Raw genomic sequence first — 5,678 nt, 5'->3', positions numbered from 1 at the left:
TTATATAATATCCATCCACAGATGTATACATCTATGAACGCTTTTTAATATAATGCATCAATATATCCCCTTGATAATATATCCTAGCAAAGCATTAAATAATTTCATTCATTTTGGCGCCTTAAAAAATATATTGACAATTCTGTGAGTGTAAAACAAACCTTATAGTCAGAGTTCACAAAGTAAACCACGCTGCTAACTCAGCATTCTTCGTCAATGTAGACAAAGATGACTTTGGGAAGATCTTCAGGACAAACAACAAGACGGTCTTTCTAAAGGAACAGTTTGAAGTGATTGACCCACATAATATAACACTCCCAAAATACTCTTAGCCGAACATCTTGACTTAACAGAATCAGGATATAGAGAGGAATAGCTTACATTTAGGACTGAAAGGAATATGAGGTGTATAATGTGATAAAAATCCCAAATAAAATTGGGAACACTGAAGTTGGAATAGAGAGCCATAATTGGAGGCCTCTTCTTAGCCTATGAGTACATCCAAAGTCAATATATTGACCAAGGAATGTTTTTGAAACTTTCATTTTACAATAAAAGCTATTCTTATAAGCATATTCGGTATAAGGGATGTTCTTGAGATAAAAAAAAAGCTTCAAAATAAGCTCTGAAAGGTCATAATAAGACCCTACATACAAGTAATGTTCAGAAAGTACAAAGAAAAGTGTCAACTGCAACCAGCAACAGACTTTGAGCAGCTAAAGGTCTAGTGAGAATGGGTTTAATTAAATAGAAAATATAAGAGATAAAAGCAAACAGAGATGCAACATCCATTGGCAATGATAGTACAAGTTACACCTTAAGGAACAGCTACGAATAAAGGGAATTTTCTGGTTAAAGTAAATAGTCTTCTCAACAATATGCAAAATGATACAATAATTGCGATAATAGCAAATATAGCAATAAAATTGGGTAAGTATAAAGGAAGATTTTATACTCAGAAATAAACAGAGAATTAGCAGATAAAAATTTACCATTATACAGAATTCGGAACATACAATAAATAAGTATAAAACGTAGTGAGGAGGAACAAAAGCCAACAAAACCGTATATGAAGAGCAAGTGAGTTTCAAACAATTAAAGACTTGAAGGTCGCTCATGAATGGCAGAGGCCAGGGACAGTGACATTCCCTTATCAAGTAGGACAACCCCCTTTCCACCCAAGCTAGGACTAAGGGAGGGCCAGCCAATGGCTCCTGATGACTAGGCAGATAGACCTATAGGCTCCCCTCAGCAGATAGGCCTATAGGCTCCCCTCAGCAGATAGACCTATAGGCTCCCCTCAGCAGATAGACCTATAGGCTCCCCCAAACACCCCATCTTCAGGTTACAAGGATGGCATGTTTGCAGAAACTAATGGCACTAACGAGACTAAGCGGGGCTCGAACCCCCGACTGGCAAACACCAGACAGAGACGTTACAAATCAGCCAACAACAACCCTAATATCATAATAGTGAACAGGATCTGCAGTATTTCACACGAGACAAAGAGCGTTTAATAAAAAAAAATTCAGAAGATGACGCATAACAAGAAGACTTCAGACCCGGAAATGAACCTAATTCCAAATCAAACTCACCAATTCCTTCATCAACCGAAGAACTATGCAAGAAACACAACGTCAGTCAATAGGATAAATAAAAGCCTCGCTACAAAGACCCCCAGGTCTCTCCAACCGCCCCATTTTGCAAACTCCACAAGTAAACATGAGTGTGAGTGAGTCTGTAAATGCATATTTCCTGGATGGAAGTTTAGTCTTGTCTTATCAAATACCATAATAGGTAACCACTTCTCTCCTTTCGAATGATAACTCAGTTATGGTAATCTACTTGTTCATCTTGTTACATTTATTGCTGTGGTATTTAGAATATTTCAGTTAGGACCAAATCTTTGAAGCAGAATTAGTGAAACTCAATATATATATATATATATATATATATATATATATATATATATATATATATATATATATATATATATATATATATATATTCGAGCTAATAAGATTGGGTTGTGAAAAGAATGTCTAATGCACATTCTTACGTGACTATAATATCTCGAATAGAAATACCCTAAACAGTATCACTAAGCATTAAAAGTCCCAAAAGGATCTTAAGAAACTTCCTTCTATAACCAAACCCTTTTTATCTTCCTACCTGTCTTAAACTCCTTATATTCGGATACCTCCCATAATCCCATCCTTTCTTCAAGTACTCCAAGTGACTAAGACTCTCTAGATAGGGTCTCAATAATCTCCTTTCGATAATTAATCCTTTCAGACTGGACTTTTGAGAGAGTAAGGATGGCTCAAACTGCCTTCTATATATATCCTTCCAAAGCCACAACCTTCCTTCAAGAACTGAGAGTCTATTATAGATAGAGGATATTTATTGCTTAATGTCATAGTCGACATTTAAAAGTATTCTTTTAATAAAAAGGAAATCTTTCTCTCTCTCTCTCTCTCTCTCTCTCTCTCTCTCTCTCTCTCTCTCTCTCTCTCTCTCTCTGAAAAGGAATCCGCCAAATATTCTGCAGGTGAGGAAGTAAATTTGGCTGTGTTCTTTTGGGGAATCAGGAAAAAGGTAAAGCGGAGTTTTTTCCACAATTTTATTACGCCAGAAATATGATTTGCAACTTTTGCTTCTCGGTGCTAAACCCGGTGCTGTCCTTGCAACGTTACTTGCAAACTCACATTAACGCATTTAGTGAATTATAATCATCCCTTTTCGCGAGTCTCTTCTATAGACTCAACTCATGAGGCCACGAGTGGTCCTTATGAAATATCAAAGACTGCAGACGTCCTTCTATCACCAGCAGCGAAATGGATCAGGACAACAGACGCAGGTCATAAAAGGTTAATTAAGGAAAGATATGGCAAAATATTGAGGGACAGTCTTAGGTCAGTGCCATGGAACTGAGGAAGAAGAATCGAGGAAGCCCAGTGTTAATACTGGTGCTGTGGGGATTGAGGAAGAGACAGACAGACAGACCTCCGTCATGGCTGCTTATTTCTCAAAACCAGCTTGCCTTTCCCAGGATCAATTTAGAGCTTAGACATACTAGAGGTCTGTGTGACAACCATGTGCAAACTTGAGGTTAAGGTTAGGGTTAATTCGGTCGACCTTTTGCTTGACCTTGACCTTTGACCTAGGACTTTCAAAACGGAATCACTTCCACGTCTCAGCATAACAATTACTCCCTGAAAGTTTCACTACTGTATTAATAAAATTGTGGCTAGGGAGTATTTCAAAAACAAGTCAACAAGGGCAAAAACATAACCTCCTCCCAACTTCATTGTCGGAGGTAGAAAGGATAAAAATTCTTTGAAGTTAATGGCTGATAGGATTCTGGTAGGTCCTTTTTAGTAGGGCACACAGTGCAACACCTCGGGAGCAGAAATATACAGTACATATATATATATATATATATATATATATATATATATATATATATATATATATATATATATACAGTATATATATATATATATATATATATATATATATATATATATATATATATATATATACAGTATATATATATATATATATATATATATATATATATATATATATATATATATATATACATATATATATATATATATACAGTATATATATATATATATATATATATATATATATATATATATATATATATATATATATTATATATATATATATATATATATATATATATATATTTTATATATATATATATATATATATATATATATATATATATTTATATATATATATATATATATATATATATATATATATATTTTATATATATATATATATATATATATATATATATATATATATATATATATATATATATATATATATATATATATATTCAGCCAAGGCCACAGGAAAAATAAAAGAAGGTATACCGAGCGTTTCGTGTTATTTCAACACATTTTCGAGGTACAATGCTAAAAACACAGAGAATATCTAACAAAGTAAACTGAAAAGAATGAAAACAAGTATTCAAAGTCCGGTTAAAACTAGTACAGCAGATACAGAACAGTTCAACAGGTGATTAAAAAGAAACAATCTTACAAATCTCGTTAACAACAAATGGGTCCAGTTTGTACATACCCTGGCTTACATTCATTAAGTCACTGTGATATTTGATAAAAGCAGATTCAATTATATTCCTACGGGTTATATTATTACAATATAAAACAACTTTTGCCCCCTCCCAATAAATCATGTGATTAAAATTATTAATGTGTAAAATCAAAGCATTCGAAATTTGTCCCGTTCTCACACTATATTTGTGTTGTTTAATTCTGGTGTCCAGTCCCTTCCCAGATTGTCCCAGATAAAAACAATTGAAGTTCATGCAAGGAACCCTGTAAATGCAGCCCTGAGAAACTTTGGGAGAATTCCTTATTAGTATGCTTTTCAGTGTATTTGAAAATTTAAAAACAACATTAATATTAAAATTCTTGCAAAAACTCTGAACCCTCCGTAAGAGGTCACTATATGGTAAAACGAGCACATTATCATTATTAAAAGCCATTCTCGGAGTTATAGAATAAAACGTTCTTTGTGCTTTTTGTAAAGCACATTCAATAAAATATCTAGGGTATTTCAATTTCTCCGATATGTTGAAGATATTTTCAAACTCTTCCTGAAGAAATTCCGGGCTGCAGATACGTAAGGCTCTTAAAAACATAGAAGAAAAAGTAGCCTTCTTAACTTGATTACTATGGTTGGAATAATAGTGAATATAGGAATTTACGTTTGTAGGTTTTCTATACACTGAGTATTTGAAGCCATTTAGAGTACGGTGAACATTTACATCCAAAAATGAAAGACAACCATCCCGTTCTTCTTCACAAGTAAAATTAATGGAAGGTACCAAATTGTTCAGTTCAAAGAGAAATGCATTTACATTTTCGGTTAGAGGCCATATGCAAAAAATATCATCAACATACCTATACCACAGAACACCATAAGGCAAAATATTAGGTAAAAATCTTGTTTAAAAAAACTCCATATATAAATTACTTAAAACAGGCGAAAGAGGATTTCCCATTGCCATACCAAAGTTTTGTGTATAGAATTTGTCATCAAAAGTAAAAACAGAATCACAAATGCAGAGTTTAACCAGTTCTAAAATATTATGAGTGGACAAGGGTAAATCATAATTGTCTAAAAATTCAGCTAAATATTCAAGCAAGTCATGTATAGGTACTTTTGTAAACAGAGATACAACATCAAAACTAATCATTTTAAACTTAAAATTAATAGTTGTGCTATTCAGTTTTTCTATCAGATCTACATTATGTTTGATATTGGAATTCGAAATGCTTCCAACTAAAGGTGAAAGAATCTTAACCAGCCATTTTGAAAGCTTATAAGTACATGACCCAACAGAACTGATAATTGGTCTAATGGGGTTGCCAGGTTTATGTGTTTTTACAAGACCATACAAATAAGGTAAAGTTGGAGATATTGTTACAAATTGTTTAATCAAATCTTTATTATTTTTTTTTTAAGATACTTTTGACCTTCTTATTAAAATGAGAAATCACACGTTCAGATGGATTTGATGTCAGTAGATCATAGGTATTAACATCACTCAGCAGTAAGTACAGTTTATCTTTGTAATCTTGTTTATTTAGTATAACCAAGGCGCTAGACTT

At 32.9% G+C, this 5,678-nt stretch overlaps 1 protein-coding gene across 1 annotated transcript in view; it reads left to right on the top strand.

Annotated features, from left to right (window-relative positions):
* LOC137637380 (uncharacterized) overlaps positions 1 to 113 on the top strand; it is a 7,377-nt gene extending 7,264 nt beyond the window's left edge. Inside the window, exon 10 of the mRNA XM_068369594.1 lies at positions 1 to 113. This exon is cut by the window's left edge and continues 268 nt beyond it. The gene's annotated coding sequence lies outside the window, so the exon portion shown is untranslated.
* Positions 114 to 5,678: the final 5,565 nt, after the last annotated feature.

Source organism: Palaemon carinicauda, unplaced genomic scaffold, assembly GCF_036898095.1.
Source record: "Palaemon carinicauda isolate YSFRI2023 unplaced genomic scaffold, ASM3689809v2 scaffold695, whole genome shotgun sequence".
Taxonomy (NCBI): Eukaryota; Metazoa; Arthropoda; class Malacostraca; order Decapoda; family Palaemonidae; genus Palaemon; species Palaemon carinicauda.
This window is presented reverse-complemented; position numbering and strand designations above follow the sequence as displayed.